Here is a 17,290-nt window from a genome sequence, read left to right as displayed (position 1 = left end):
AAACATGTTTTAATTTTGTCAGAATGTCAGCACGAGAAGTTTATAACCACCTCACACCAAACATTAAGATCATGGGTGCGTGCACCAACTGAGATTAAAGGGATAGTGCACCCAAAAATGAAAATTCAGCCATGATCTACTCACCCATATGCCGAGGGAGGCTCAGGTGAAGTTTTAGTCCTCACATCACTTGTGGAGATCCAAGGGGAGAGGAGGTAGCAACACAACTCCACCTAATGCAGGCTGACGGCGCCCCAGATTCAAACGTCCAAAAACACATCATTGAAACCACAAAATATCGCCATACACACACACGAGCGCGGTGTACAGAGAGGCAGTTAGCGTTAGTTTTTCCAAACAACTTTTTATGTCGGGGCTTCAGGACACTTGGATCACTACGGACGAGCAGTATGGAGATATTTTGTGGTTTCAGTTATGTGTTTTTGGACGTTTGAATCTGGGGCGCCGTCAGCCTCCATTAGGTGGAGTTGTGTTGCTACCTCCTCTCCCCTTGGATCTCTGCAAGTGATGTGAGGAGTCTAAAACGTCACCTGAGCCTCCCTTGGCATATGGGTGAGTAGATAATGGCTGAATTTTCATTTTTGGGTGCACTATCCCTTTAATCTCATGTGGTTTTATTTTGGGATGCACTGATTGTGAAATTCTGGGTAGATATCGATACCTGTTTTATATATGAAAACATCAACAAATTTCTCCTTCAAACAGCTGGTTTTATTCAAGATTCTCACTGAGAACTACATTTTACAAGATGAAATTTGAACACTTGAGAACGTTGTCGTTTACCAGTGCCCAACAGGGCTGCGACTAACGATTATTTTAATTGTCGACTAATCTGTCGATTATTTCTTTGATTAGTCGACTAATCATTTCATTGAAAAATGTGTTAAAATGTTGAAAAATGTCAGTCTGTCTCGCCCAAACCCCCAAATTACGTCATCTAATGTCTTGTTTCATACTCAGGCCAAAGGGTTTTAGTTCACTGTCACGGGAGAGTGTGTAAAGCTGCCAATATCTGAACATAAGAAGCTGCAGTAGGAGTATTTTGGGGTACTTTAATAGTACTTTTCTATGAAAAATGACTCAAACCAATTAGTCGACTACTAAAATAGTCACTGATTATTTTAATAGTCGATTACTCATCGATTAGTCGACTAATCGTGGCAGCCCTATTGCCCAATACTAGTTTTTACCGAAGAGAGCTTGAACGCATCATAATGTAACTCAGTCCAACCTCTGGCTGACATTAGCTAGCTCTCCTCCTGCTGATGTCAACACACATTTGTTGTTCACGATGTAGCACTATCGGAGAAACGATAGGGTACATCTTCTGAGTTGCGTCTTTTCGCCCTGAAGGAATCTCAGCGAGATCTGTTTGTCCCAGACACATTTTTTTTCCATCCCTGAGACAGCAAGATGCTGTTAGTTTTGAGCTCTGCTTTTTAGCCTGCGCAAAATTGCCATGACAAAATGAAAAAACGGCATACACCGCCACTGGTAAATGTCATCTTATTTGCCCATAGGCTGATGGCGATAGTGACATGGCTTGAAAAGACGTTTGGTGTCAAGCTGACATTAGTTTCTGATCGGGTGAACCCCTCCCGAAAAAGTCTGCATTGCAGGAAAATCCACCTCCTTCAAATAATCATGATCAGTGTGAATCAGAGCATTACATTACAATTAATGCCGAGGACGGAGCGATTAAATCAGATTCTTTCTTCTAGCAGGTGGACGCAGCTGAGTCGCTGCTATTTATAATCAGAGCAATAAATGACTAGTCGCACACCTGTGAGTTAATCTGCTTCCTTTGTTGCTCACTCACAGCGTGTGCCACAAACAAAAGGCTGTATATTTAGCCATGTTCTGTTGAAATGATCAAATCTACAGGGAGCGAGTGTTTGATTCTAAAAATAGACCTTGGATGGAGGATCAGTTAAAAGTGATTGAGGGCAGAGCAGCAGCAGCATACAGTGTTTTACTCTACTGAGTTTGTCCAGGTCGGCGAAAACTCCGAGAGCAGGGGAAACGGTGTGTCAGTGTTCCTGAGGACAGTGATGAAATTTGAGGTTTAGTGAGGAGAAAGGAAAGCTGAAATATGCTGGAGTCAGTGGGGTTTTTACACACCGGTATTAACGGTGTATAAACACACACACACACACACACACACACACACCCGCCTATAACAGCATCGCTCAGCAGTTTTCCCAGGCCTTTATGAAAGCTCTGTGTTCACCTCTGCCAAAGCATCTGACCGAGCCAGGCTCCCAGCTCACTGTACAGTTATGTACATCACTCACACACACACACACACACACACATTGGATTATTCTGCGAAGCAATCTGGTGGAGGCGTACTCTCAGTTGGGGTCAGGTAAACATACAGTGAGCTGAGAGACAGGACCTTCTTTACAACTCTGTTTGGTAAACAAACAACACACATTCCTGTGTACACACACACACACACACATACACACACAAACACACACACACATGAGCTCCATATGGTTGCCCAGACAGTATCACAGCGTTTTGTTCAGCTCTCAGTGACGCCTTGCTGCCATATGTGTGTGTTTGCCGAAGCCCTCGACGTGTGTTTGTGCAGTCTGATATCTGGGGCTTAAGCTTGTCCCCGGCCATGCCCACTGCGAGATACTGTTTATACACCACGAGCCAACATAAGTAATTATATCTAAATAGCATCCAGCTATATTCTCATTTCTGGATAAAAGTGTTGATGCCTCAGGCTGGAAACTTATGGGAAGGCCCACGCTTTGTACGCTCTGCAGACTGTGACCTTCAAGGTTCTGTGTAATTATGCACATTTAAACACTCGTCAGAATCTCATTCTTACATCCTCATATTCACACAGTCACACTGTGTGACATTACTTAACACAAATTATATATAAACCTGCAGGGAAATACAAGAATCTGTAGAATCCACGCTGTCTGTCTGCTCTCTCTCTCCCCCTCTCTCTCTGTCTGTGTCGTTCACTCCACCTCTTTCACTACATTATGATAAATACCATAATGAATGATGTAATGATGATGAAGATGCTGAAATGAAAGTGAAAGTTTTCTTCTGCGGTCGATGAAATGGAGAAGATAACTAACGGCAGAGTTGTCCAAGCAGCCAGACATCAAAGTGGGTTCATCTTTAACTCCTGAGGTAACCCTGAAATAACCAACTCCTCGACATCCCAGAAGTTTTAAAACGCCTTAAAACAGTCAAACAGTATCATCTTTATATTCAGATCATATTCAGAATATACACTGATCAGTCAAAACAGTAAAACCACTGGTGAGTGCAGTGAATAATATTGATCATCATGTTACGATGCAGGGAAACCTTTGGTCCTGGAATTCATGTGGAAGCCTCTCAAACTCTGTTGCACTCCTCCTCAAGGCAACAGCACTCCCAGATGGCAGTGGCCCTCCCCCCAGCAGGACAATGCACCATGCCACCCTGCAAAATCTGTTTTAGGGATGGCTCGAGGAACGTCACGAAGAGCTCAAGGTGTCAGATCCCAATCTGATCGAGCATCTGTAGGACGTGCTGGTAACCGACAAGCCACAAAGTGTCCGCCGCCATTGCTTTGGTACCAGACACCATAGGACATCCCCCAGAGGTCCTGTGTCTGCTCCTCGACAGGTCAGAGCCAACTCCGATCTAAGGAGGCAGCACATACATCAGAGGTACCTCTTGGGCACCAGCATGTCCCACGAGTGCTCGATCGCATTGGGATCTGGGGAATTTTGAGGCCAGGTAAAGGCACAGACACAGGACCTCCGGGAGGGCTCTGGAGTGTCTGAGACCAGGAAGTTAGCGGTGGATCTTTGAGACTCTCTATGATTTTGAGTTGGGATTGGGAGTCGGGGATTGGGGTGTGACACCTTGAAGTCTTTGTCATGTTCCTTTGGCCATCCCTGAGCAGTTCTTACGAATCAACATGGTACATTGTCCTGCTTGGGGGGGCCACTGCTATCTGGGAGTGCCATTGCCAAAAGTAGGTGTACTTAAGACCCGTTTCCAATGAAGAAGTTTCTAGTACTATGTGGGGGGGCAGGAACTTTACGTCCTCTTACCCGGCCCTCTCAACCGCTGTGTCTCCACTGAGAGGGCGGACTAGGAGGAAGGTTCCTGTAAAGTTACCGGGCTCTAGATGTGACGTAATCGTTGCACCACCATTTTGACCGGGGCGACGCGGCAAAGAAACAAACAAAGAAGAAGAAGAACAACAAAGAAGAAGCAGACATAAGAAAGACGATTATCAACATGGAAGGAGCTGAGGTGGTTGCTGGGTTTCTGGCGTGTCTCTTCGTTTACATGGCGGTGGAAGCTATGAATGAGAGGAGAAGACTCCTCGTCTGCTGAGTTTTAAAAATGCCGGCTATTTTGTTGCTTTCTGTTGGCGTCACATCCCGCCTTGAGTATATCCAGTCAGCACCAAGTAAACCCCAAGCCCCAGCCAGGAGTTTTTCGGGGCGTTCTGAGTACCTACTCCGAGGCAGGGACTTGTTTAGCCCCTGTAAAAGTTCAGGAACTCTGTCCTTCGGGGGTGGTTCCTGCGGTGGAGACATGCACCAACGGCTCCGGCCCCGTAAAATTACCCCGAAGTTCCTGCGGTGGAAACGGGCCTTTAGTCTGCAGCAGTTTTTGGGCGGGTGGAGAATGCAAAGTGACATCCACATGAATGCCAGGTCCAGAAGTTTCCAAGCAGAACATTGCAGTGTAACAAGACGATCAATGTAACTCACTTCACCTGTCGGTGGTTTTAATGTTTTGGATGATGTGCATTATGTTCAAAATTTGGGATGCACGGATTTTTCTGTCGAACTTGGATATTGGACGATATTTGACTTGTTGACTACCAGCTCAGCAGATAGGGTGACATTCACTCATGGCAATGACCGATGTTTTTCTGTTGTCAGATCAGGCTAAAAAGCAGGGCTTGAGACTAATGGCGTCCCATCATCCCGGGAACATTAGAATGTGTTATGTTTATTTAGTTATGTGTTTAGTTGTATGCTTAGGTATGTGTTTGGGACGAACAGAGAACTTCCTGGGATGCATCTGAGTAAAAAGGATGCCGTAAATGTGCAGTGGACACACTGTACTGTTACATTTTGATCAACAAATCTGTGTTGACATCAGCAGGCGGAGAGCTAGTTAGCATTAGCTGTTAGCTGTTAGCAGTTAGCAGCCGGTTGCTTGTACTAAATGCAGATGGAGGTTGCGTGGAGTTATATTATGATGCGTTCAAGCTCTTTTCAGTAAAAATGAGCATTGAGGGGAAGGTAAATTTTAACGCTCTCATGATGTGTTCAAATATAATCTTATAAAATGTAGTTCTTGGGGAGAAACTTAAGTAAATGCTGATGTTTGAAGTGGAGATATCAGTTATTTTGTTCTTGATAGGCCGACACATATTAACCAGTAACTAACCAGTTAATATTTCAGATTCAAGAGGCCTTTCGTGTTGTTCTGCTGCTTTATTGCCGCAGTGAGCTTTAGAGCTGCATTTCAAAGTGCTAAACATTTAGAGGTGATGAAATTTTAATGTTTTGCGATGTTAAATGTCTTGACTTTTGTTTTCTCCTGCTGACAGATGCCCTGCTTTTCATGTTAACATGTGGAAACACTGCCCAGCGTTCGGTGGTTAGCTGATTAATGGTTAAAAGTCGACGTTCGTAGTTTGAAGGAGAAATTTGTTGATGTTTCAGCAGCAGTATAAAGGAGATATTAAAGAGGGATTGTTTCAAGGTTATATAAAGGTTGTTTCATAAATGCGTATGATTGCATTTGTGCTGATTCAAAGGTAGTGTAATGAAGGGCTGAATGACTTTAAAATAGTCCAGAATTGTTTTATAATAAAGATGTCCGTTTTCCGAGAACAGAAGGGGAATAAATAACAGCAACAAAACATCAGTGTCAGTTTTTCTCTGATCAAACCATGAACCATCACAAACACCAAGATGCTGCAACAACCTGTGTGTTATAAAAACTAAAAACCTACTGTTGAGTCTCTTAGTGTCATGTCTGAGTTGTTAGTGGGTGTATTTTGACTGAATGTCAGCCGTCGTTTCACGCAGCTGGTTTCATGCTGTCAAAAAATCTTAGTTGTGTGTTTGGCCTGCGGCGGAGGAGCTGACACCTTTCTGTCACCGTCTCCTTCACACTGACACCTGGAAGATATTGTTAACACTCCACCTGAATGTGTGCGACCTCAGCAGGTACAGGTGCTTCTGTAGGTCAGCAGGTGGGACGTCTCATTAACGCTGTCACAGCTTGGGTTTGATCCCTGCTGGGAAAACTAAAAATATACACGTTGTATAATAAACTGGACTGAAAGCCTGAAGAGAGCTCAGTGTGTGATGCAGCAGTGTGTAATGTGTGTGATAAGGATCACTAGTAGCTGCTGATTGGACTCAGTCACTTAATGGAGTCAAATGCAAGTTCATTAACTCTCATTAACTTTACAAAGCTCTGTCCTTAAGATTCTGAGACCACGTCTGGCTAAATCTGAAAACACTGCTCATGCTGCTCCTCTGCTTTGTCCTCATTTGGTCTTTGACGCTCTGCAGTGCAGTCGGCGCTGCCTGCTGATACTCAGCTGCTTTAACACGCATCCTGTCCTCACCTGCCCTCCATCACCTTCTATACTTTGAGTTCAGCCCACAGGCCATTAGAGCACCAACTAACAATTATTATAATTCTGTAGGAGTGTAACGGTTCTGAAATGGAGACCAGAACCTGCTGTGCCCACTGCAGGTGCCGCCTGTTGAGCTCTCATTACTACTACGAGGCGAAGCTCTCAGGATGGCTGCTAACATTTAATTTATGACAGCATCAACCAAATGTGTCGATTAGCTGAACGAGACAAAAACAGACTGGAAGGTGAGACCTTCTCCCCACAGTGTTCAGGCGGCCTCCCACTGCAGAGTCAGACTGTGCCAGAGTAATGACTAATGAGTGTTTATCACTGCGTACATGCCACTCTACTCAGTCGTAGAGAATAGCGACTTAAAACATGGTCACAGTGCTTTGTGAGACAGAGTGATCACTGGAAGGTGAGACCTTCTCCCCACAGTGTTCAGGCGGCCTCCCACTGCAGAGTCAGACTGTGCCAGAGTAATGACTAATGAGTGTTTATCACTGCGTACATGCCACTCTACTCAGTCGTAGAGAATAGCGACTTAAAACATGGTCACAGTGCTTTGTGAGACAGAGTGAACAGAGGCGAGGCTACGTTTCCTACAGGCGCCTGAAAGAGCAGAAAGACTTTGGAATTGAAGTTCCTCTTGAACTCCTGGACAGAGCGTAGTAAGCAAGCTGCACACCAAGAAACGCAGCCCGTGTCCCTCTGACTGTGTGTTGACATCACTGGATGTCGACTCTTCTCTTTCACTCAGCAGCTACAGAGACAACACAAAGTGCTCGTGTTTGTGTGCGTGTGGATCGTGTGTAATCATGTGTGTGTAAGTCGGTGTCACCCCCTTTATGCACGGCGTGTGTGATCTCTTAGTTTGTAATAGTGTGTGTGTGTGAGGGGGTGTGTGTGACCCCGTGGTGTGTGTGTGTGTGCATGTGGGCTAATCTTAGCTTTAGCCCTGGCTTTAGCCAACGATGAGGATTAAGAGACATAAGCACACGACGAGTGCTGCTGGACAGAGCTCGGTAGTAACAACAAGCTGCACACCAAGAAGGAGAGCGCGTTTTAAAGTCCTGAAGAACTTATTCCAGAAGTGCACAAATTGTGCTTTAGTGTGAAAACTAAACCAGAAAAACACATTTTTTGTTAACATGAATTCAGATGTAGAAAACATGTGACATAATAGTTCTCAGACTTTAACTCATTGTTTAAATCACATTTTATATGACTTTATAGTCATAATTATGTTTAATTCTGACCCTGTGGCATAGTTAGTGTTTTTAATCTTCCCAGTCTATAAATCAGATGCAACAATGTGATGACGGCTGACGCACTTTTGGAGTGTTTGTGTGTGTGTTATCATGGCAGAATGTAGTCTTGGTCACGCCCGCCGTCAGGGGGTCAAAGGGTATATATTATATTTATATTTAATTAAACTACTTTGAGCACTGATGGTGTCACAACCCTGCAAGAGGCACTCATGAAATATTACAGGTGTGTAGTTGAGATCAAAAGGAAGGTCAGTTTTGAAGATGAATGTGGCGCGAGCAAGGGCACCAGAATTAAAGCGGTAGGAAGTAGAGAAGAGGCCATTAGTCCCCCACTTCACGCCCCCTTTGTCACATTGGTTTAAGTCGTGTATTGCTGTATCACAGCTGGAGTGATCCCATCCCAAGATGGTCTTACGTCTCAGTGAGGAATGTTTCAGCACACACCAGGATACTCAGGTTGACTCTTTTTCTTTTTAATGTAAGCTGTCAATAAAATAAGTGTCACTCTGAGGATGCTGGTGTGTGCTGAAACTCTGATTTCCTCTCAGGTTGATTTGGTTTATCCTGCAGCGGCTGGCAGCCAGGAGAGAGGCACCGCTGCTTTCCTCACATGAATACATGACATAAACAAAGTCATATCTTCATCATGTGTTCCTCCACATGGTTTTTAATTGCTTAAGCTCTGACTGGAGCTCTTTTAATGACCATAGGTCATGTTCTCCTGCAGTGGTTTCATGTCACAGACTGTAGAATCAGCTCCATCAACCAGCTCCTAACATTCATATAACAGAGGTGAATAGAAATGTACAATAAACTGTGATTTTCCTCTGTAGGTTTTCTTGGTTAAATTTGTGCTACATTTGGATGGAATAATGTGGCTTTCCTGATAAAATATCGGTTAAATAACATTTGGTAAATATGAAAAAAGTAATATCTGTGTTCAGATGACAAAATGATGCCCAGAAAGTGTGATATAAACATTATCCATTTACAAATGGCCTGTTATTGCCACAGACTGGTTCAGCTCGTTGCTGGAGGCAGAACTGCAGATGCAATACAACAACAGTGTAATTTTCTCACCATCCCTTCTGTCATTTAACTATTTTCTGCAAAACGCAGAGCACTTAGTGAGCCTCGCTGCTGTTGTGCAGCACCATTTATGATTAATGACACAGTGGAAACAAAAGTGCTATCCACAAAAATAAATAGCAGCTTCGAGTGGGAGGGATCTACGGTAGTGTGCGCCTGTACGTCCACACCGGCGCCGAAACACAGGAGACAAAACAACTGATAATCATTTATTTCAGATGAGCTCAGAGATGAGCGGAGACATTTTGGAGACAAAGCAAAAAATAAAAAGACAGATGGCAGGTTCAAACTCGCAGCCAACAGCGAGCGGAGCTTCTGCCAGAATAACAAAATGCTAAATGGACAGTCCAAGGTAGAAAGATGGTGTTTAAACAGTAACTAGGTGCAGAGCCAGAGAGATGATGTCATCTCACACTGATGGAAAACTGAAACTAACAATGCATGCTTAAAATAATTTTCAGATGACTTAAAAAAAATCAATAAATCAGACGATCTTTATTTGTATATTTTACCTTTCATACAGATTAGTGCAGCTCACAGGGCTGTACAGGTGACACGTGGATAACACAGTAGAAATACAGCACAAATAGTGGAACAGTCCAAGATGTAGGCTCACAAAAGGGTCTCAGGGTTGTTTATCAGGCGTGTAAAATCACAACTAACATCATTAATACAAAAAGTAGCACTGTTAACAGGGCACAGAGAAGCTGCTGCGTCTGTGCACACCGCCATATTGTCAACAAACAACCGCCTTCATGGCCCTGTCCCTGCAGGAAAGCAGTGACGTCTTGAGGAAGAAACCACCACTTTTCATGCCTAAAAAGCCGCACAGGAAACACAGCAATGACTCGCAAAATCACAACAGGTTCCAGTGGTGACACACCATCCACCATCCCCTCCTTGTTCACCACAAAGCAAAAGCCCCCTCTCCTTCTCGCCCAGAGTCCTCTGCTCTTTCAGATCGGCATAAAGAAATGGAGCCTCCCGGTTGGACACGGAGGCCGTCCTGTTTATTTTCCAACGCCTGTACGATGGCTAACAGGATGCTGATTCAGCTGGTGTCCATCTTCTCCATGTTTACTGATGTTTACACTTGAAAACCTCGACCTGGCTAGCCAGCAGCTTGCTACCAGAAGTCAGCAGGAGAGTTTACAGACTGGTGAGCTGATTTCCTTGTCCTGATGAGTGATGAGTGACTCACTTGTGAAACAGACATAAGAACCTAAAATGTACCAGAGCTGAGCGAGAGCCAAGTGGAAATGTTTGCACCTCCTTGTTGAAGGCCTGTGTGTTTCAACAAAGGAAAACTTATCTGTTCAAAAAAAAAAAAAAAATCTTTGTAGCCATTTGAGTATAGATTACTGAGTTAACAAGGGGCACTTGAATGCACCACGAAGTCCCTGTTACTGTGTGTGTGTGTGTCAGACTCTGACAGAAACAGCACGACTGTGAATGACACCAAAGCTTTGAAGAGACTCTCAGCATAGTTTAATTTCATGACCATTTTGGCACAAACATGCACCCTCCAGTGCAGCTGATAACCGTCTGAGATAAAAATATAACAATACACGTGAAAATACGATTTACCGTTGAACACTTGTTGGTTGGTCTTCATCTTGGTTGGTTTCTTGATTAATCAATAAAATAAATATTGAACGTAATAATTATCAGTTGCTGCCCTGATGTTACGCTTGGTTTGATGGACATAGTCGACGGGATGTGACCCTCCATAAGTTCTAATGCCTCAGGCTCCTACATTACATAGATTGCTTTAGAAGACGGGCCGAGCGCAGTAGGAGTGGTCACTGAGAGACTAAAGCTCATCTTGTGGTTTCATCCTCTCTTCATGCTGAGCGCTGAGCACATCATCTTGTCATTACCGCCCTGCCCTGTGACCTCGGCGAGGCCTGAATGGGTGTGTGAATGGACTCAGGGTCGCGCTGCAGCTTCCGACTCCCAGAGATGCTGAAACGAGAGAGGTAAAGGTCAGAGCTTTTTCCTCCAAGGTCCTGCTGAGATGGCCGGAGGCTTCAGGCTGTTTATAGTGCCGAGTGACTTGTTGGTGCGTACGGGGGCTTTAACCGCAGTGCACTTAGGATCAGAGATGGCCTTTACAAGCACACAGGAACTTATTGTGGGCCACAGAAAGGCTTTGCTCAGAGCTTTCTGCTGAGTATTGAGTTCCTCTCTGCACACACACACACACACACACAGCCTCTCCCAGGCTCCCAGACAATTGACTGTGTAGCATAGATTTAGTGTATTGTGTGTGGAGGGCTGTTTGGGGCCCGGGCCCTGGAGAAGCATCACTGGCATGTAGATCAATGCCGACTTGCACCAGAAATCAGATACAGCCCTCCGCTGTGTGGCTTTGCCTTTGACTGTGGGAAGGAGAGCAGTAATAGCCGGACGTGAACATGTTGAGGTTATGCCATGTGTGTCAGGAGGATGTAGATTCACCGCAGAGAATAGCACGACAAGTGAGCAAGAAACGACCATGCACGAGGACGGGAGGTGTTTTACAGCAGACATGGTGAAGGTGGTAAACAGGGCCTGTCAGTGTGTATGTCTGTTTTCAGTGGAGCCGCGTGTGCGGACAGACGAGACACCAGGAGTTGACCCCAGCTGCTCTTCTTTTCGTCCTCTGACGGGGAGGTTTGCATTTGCAGATATAAAAGTGTGTGTTTATCCTTCATGCTGTTTCTTTCCATCTCCTCAAAGTTAACCTGCGTTTTCAGTAGGTCACCGAGCTTCAGAATATCAGTGATGTTGCTCGGTACGCGTTCTGCGTCCCTGATGCATTCAAATCTGAAAGGACACAGTAAACTCACTGTCAAATGAATCCAGAAGGACACGCTTTTATTTTCCATGATAATGCCACATTATTAACAACAAATCAGTGTACAGAGACGTCACGTGACTTTTTATGAACATATTTCTCATGTTACAGAAACACTGAGAGTGAAACTAATGTTCTGTTAATGTCATACTGTAGGTGTTTTTGTTCTGATGCTCTGCACAGATCTGACACATGGCCGCCCTCCTGCTCACCCTCATCACCAGCTCTCTCTCGAGCTATGTGCATCGCCATCACCTGGCATAAACACGGCAGTGTCTGTGCCATGGCATGGAGGTCTCTGGGTCTCTGTTTTTAGGTGAGACGACTGGCAAGATGCAGACTACTGTTACAGAACAACAAACAAGAAATCCGGTTGTGTTTTAGCGACACTTCTGTGTTTCCACTGGCTTTTAGGCTCCAAAGGTGGGCGTCATGACGCGACCCCTCGGTGTGTTTCCATCCAGTTTCACAGAGTGTTCACACCGGGCGTGAGTAAAATATTCGCCTCGCTCTACTTGCGCGAGTTTGACCGCTAGAATATTTGTTTTTACTCGCGACATTCATGCGAGTAACAGTGTGTTCACACCGCTAGTAAATCAGACAAGTATGCCGGCTGGAAAGCAAGCTACATTGGTTGTGCTAACTGGGGCTAACGTTAATGCTAGTGCTAACTTTGTTGATAGAAATGTACAGCCGATAGTTGGAATCAATTTTCAAAACTTACCAGGCAGACCGACCTCCTCACTCACTTTCCTCCACGCCAGGTCTTTCTTGGTCCGAAGCTTATAATTTGGGGACGTAGCGTCATAAAGCTCAGGGTGGCCACAAACAGCTATTATTAGCTTGTCCTCCATTTTTGGAACAACATGGGGCAGTTGTTGACCATTGAGGTCCATCCAGATGTGGCAGAGAAGTGTGTGAAGGCTACCTGCGTTCTCCATAACTCAGACACCTGCAGTGAGGGCGAACATCCCAGTCGCCGTTGGTGAAGTGGAGCCTGCATTGAATATTAGCACCAGAATAAATATCCATCTGTCTCCGGTGAGGTTTTTGCTTGTGGAAAATCAGTAAATATTTACCGTATCCGGCAAGTCACATGTCGCCTGAATGGATGTTGTTTACTACAGCGAGACAGTGGCAGTTTTTGGCGTGTGAAAATCAATAAATGTTCACTGTATCCAGCACGTCACATGTCGCCTGAATGAGTGTTGTTTACTACAACGGCAGCAGCACGTCAGTGACGTCGGTGACGACAGGAAAATCTCAACACTGATAGGCTGCCCCGACACAGCATCAAGCGAATATTTTGCTTGAGTTCAATATTTTGAATTTGCGCAAAGAGGCGAATGACGAATGAATTTCACGTTTTTGCGTCATTTGCGCCGCCGGCACAAATTTGCGTCTTTACATTGACTTTGTATATAATCTTAGCGCGCGAAAAATTCGCCTTGTGCCCGGTGTGAACACACTGTTAGGCTCCAGTTGTGGGTGTTATGTAGCCACCTGTCAGTGCGTTTCCATTGGATTTTTTAGGCACCAATTATGGGTGTTTTGTAGCCACCTGTCAGTGCGTCTCCATTGGCTTTTTAGGCAACAGTTGTGGGTGTTTTGTAGTGACCGGTCAGTGTGTTTCCATCACCTTTTTTAGGCACCAATTGTGGGTGTTTTCTGGTGACCCTTGATGTGTTTTCATCGGCTTTTAGGCACCAATTGTAAGTGTTTTGTTGCGACCCATCACTGTCTTCCATGGGCTTTTGTGGCAACCTGTTGTCACCTGTTGTGTGTTTCCGTTGGTTTTTAGGTTCAGATTGAGGGTGTTACGTAGCAAACTGTGGCTGCGTTTTCATTGGCTTTTAGGCTCCAAAGGCGGGTGTTTTGTAACAGCCAGTCTGTATCTTTCCATTGGTTTTTTTTAAGGCATTATTTGTGGATGTTTTGTGGCAACCCATCAACAGGGATAGCTCCTTAAAAGCCATTGTTTTGTGTTTTTACTGAGACGTCGTTGCTTTTCCTGCTGGGATTACGCCCCCCAAAACCTGGAATTTTAAGACAAAACATGACCTCTTCCTAACCATAACCAAGTGGTTTTTGGGCCTAAACCTAACCACAATGTAAGGTTTCAACATGTACATAATACAGGCAAATGTAACATAACCATGTGTAGCAGTAACCGTAAATGCCAGCATTTTTTGATCCTTTGGAAATTATTGGTATCCACTCTTACAGTTTGCGCACATCTCGGGCAAAATGATGAGAAAGAAAGTCAATCAAGATTTGACATTTGTATGTTTTGTGCATAGACTGTATAAAGATACATACAGTACACTCTGTGCTTTTATGAATAAGTTTTCACATTTGGGATTTTATTTGCCCAATGTTCAGATACATTTTCAACATATGTGAAACCATTCAACAACAAACACAGGTTGCCATTTATTTGCTTCCATCTCTCTCTCTGTATTTTACTGTTTATTTCTTTGTCTCTCCTTTACTCTCTCCCTCTGTCGGCCTGCAGGCCACTAAACTTCTTCTCTGTGGTCGAAGCGAACAGAACAGTGGCTCAGTTTCTTTTGAAGACTTGGCAGAAACCGGCAGTCGGGCTTCTTCCTCTTTGGCAGGGGCTGCTGAGTCCTGGAGAACTTGTAGAGCTGGCAGAAAGCTGTGCTCAGGAACGGCTGATGCTGCTCTCACTGTAATGATAATAGGGATGACTCAAGCTGAAACAGAAAATGTAGCCAAAGCTTTCATTTTCCTGATATACTGAAGCCATTATTTAGGTTACGGCCCAGCTTAGTGTTCAAAAGCATGAGTGAGTATCGCAGCTTTGATTCTTTTGTGCTGTTAAGCCGAACGTTTCCATCCACAGAACGCAACACAAAAAGACTGTTACAGTTTGATTGCAGCGTTTTTGTGGTTCAGAGTAATGTGAGCGTCCTGGAAACTACAGTCATCGTCGATTTATTTGGTACTCATAGAAGGATGTGGTTTAATGTGAGCTAGTGTGTAACTCGATCAGACGTGAAATACCCCACAGCTCTGCCAGATGTTTTTGTGGTTTGTTGTCGGAGCATACCAAAGATTCTGCATGTAACACACACAGAGTTATTATGGGATAATTTGGGCTTGATAAGGTACGGCTGTGTATGTTGGCTGATAAATTAAAACATCAGCACAGAAACGCTGAAGATATTTGAGGTCATTAGAAACACTGTTTATGTTTCCACTATAAAAATGTCCTGCTCACAATTCTTTAATGACTGTATATTTATCAGAATCGGGCCTCATGCAACAACAATCTCTTAAATGTCTCTGATATTCTCTCTTAAATTTCTGTTAAGAGAAAAACATCCAAATCTGAATCTTCATTAATATAGGCCTATATTTTATCTCCAAGTGCACGTCACACACTGAGCGAGCCACCTGTTAATGACGCTGTGGGCTAATGGGCATGTAGCTACTTCCATGTTTCAGATGATACGTCATGTTTGTAGTCGACCAATGAAGATGAGTTTACATATCACCTTGGGTTCGTCCTTCACCTTCTCAAAATGACCCCACACTTTGGATTTCCTGCCCGACATGTTATTAACTAGCCTGTGGAATAACCGCAGGTACCAGCCCTGGAAATTAACCTGACTCCTGTCTGACTGCTGAGCGTGGACACTTCCTGTGGCCCTTTTTAAACAGGAGTTGTGCAAATTTGCAGGAAAGCCCAATCAGTCTTTTTTCAGCATTGGCAGTATAAAAACAAAATCGGGGAGTGCAGCAAAATGCCGCCTACCTACTTTTGTTTATACAGAATGTGCCTTTTTCGGGGCAATGGGGGGCGTGAGCAAGTAACAAAACGTGTAGCTCAGCGTGTGACGTAAACAGTGACGTGGGAGGGAAGCTGAGGCTGGTCAGTCCTTTGGTGAAATCGGCCCGTTCTTCACCGTCCCTGTCATCTGACGGTTAATGGCGTCTTCGTTTCGCGCAATTCCTTGTCTCCCCAGTTGCTCATCTTTACAGTGTCTGTCAGGTTTGTGTTTCCCTCTTGCTACTAGCTGCTCGCTAATTCCTGCTATCAGCTGTTTCCTGTTTATCCACCGCCAGTGGCTCGTACGTGCGGCATCATCAACAGCTCCTCCCACAAGTCTTCAACAGCCCCTCCCGTTGCAGAAGGCCGCCTCGGCCTGTTTAAACTAAAAGGGTTCCGGCAATATGTCTACCATGCGAGGCGGAAAATTGGGCACCTCGGATCAGCTCGCCGATCCGGCTCTGTGTGTGTCTAAACGCTCACAGCTTGCCGGCAAAACGGCCCAACATTCACTGAAAATCTGGCAGTGTAAAAGGGGCTTGTGTCTGTCCTTTCAAATTAAATTCCCACATGGTCCAGTCATATAGGCTTTGGATTTATTTTGACAGGGTGCAGCTTCTAACAGATTCATGTTTGTTTATTTATTTGTTTTTTCTGCGACTGAGCGACCGATGAAATCTTGCTGACTAACGACCTTTCCGGTTAGCTTAATGTTTGGGGGCAGCCCTAGTATTTACCTGTATGTGCACATACGTGTGTGTAGGCCATTCTCTGTTGGCTGTAGGCTTCTTGTGAAGGTCTTGGATTCACAGAAAAGAAAAGGAGATGAACAACAGTGAGAAGAAGACGGAGTGTAGGCTGCTGGAAGAAATAAAGTATAAAGGAGGGTTTAACAGATAACAGCAGGAGGCTAATAAGGATACATTAGAGAAAACACTTTCCAGTGCATGTCTTCATGTGCAGAACAATAAAATCTCTATCTTGTGACTGTATCTTCTGTTTCACTGACATGCAGCAGGCCAAATCACATCAATGTGATACTCTGATGTGACATCTGTTTGCGACGCTGCTTTTTACCAACCCAGAGAGAGCTCTCCTCGTTCAGCTCTCACTTACAGCTCATAATAATAAGATCCATTTCTCCAATATGAGCTTGTTTGTGTAAACGTGTCTGCAGAAGACGACCATATGTCTCCGTCCACCTCCATCCCGCCAGGTTTCCCTCCTCTTTAGTTTTCAGTGCTTTTTATCTTCGGCTTCAGGTCTTTCTTTAACTCTCATCCACTGCTGTCAGTCTTTCTTTTCATTAGTCTTAACATTGATTTTTCTTTCAGTCCTCGTCCTCTCCTCTCTTAAAGGAGGATGCATGAAAATATAAAGGCAGGGAAAAAGGGAGGATGAGGATGTAGGGGAGCTAAATGTTGGGGCAGAGAGGTCTGCATATGTGTTTAACCAGGCTTGTGTTAATGTGCGTGGGCTCCGTGTATGTAGGCGGAATTTTGCCACCATTCATTCTCATGCCGTCCTTTCGTGTCTCCTTGTTTTTGTCTTTCGGGCAAAGCAGAGAATTAGAAGTTCAGGACAGCGGCTATCGCTTAGAACAGTGATTACTGACCAGTGAAAGG

At 44.6% G+C, this 17,290-nt stretch overlaps 1 protein-coding gene across 14 annotated transcripts in view; it reads left to right on the top strand.

The window, feature by feature from the left end:
• caska (calcium/calmodulin-dependent serine protein kinase a) overlaps positions 1-17,290 on the top strand; it is a 215,243-nt gene that overhangs the window by 25,722 nt on the left and 172,231 nt on the right. The gene's annotated exons all lie outside the window — the stretch shown is intronic.

Source organism: Epinephelus fuscoguttatus, linkage group LG13 (genome assembly GCF_011397635.1).
Source record: "Epinephelus fuscoguttatus linkage group LG13, E.fuscoguttatus.final_Chr_v1".
Classification (NCBI taxonomy): Eukaryota; Metazoa; Chordata; class Actinopteri; order Perciformes; family Serranidae; genus Epinephelus; species Epinephelus fuscoguttatus.
Note: the sequence above shows the minus strand (reverse complement) of the source record. Positions and strands in the feature narration are given on the sequence as shown.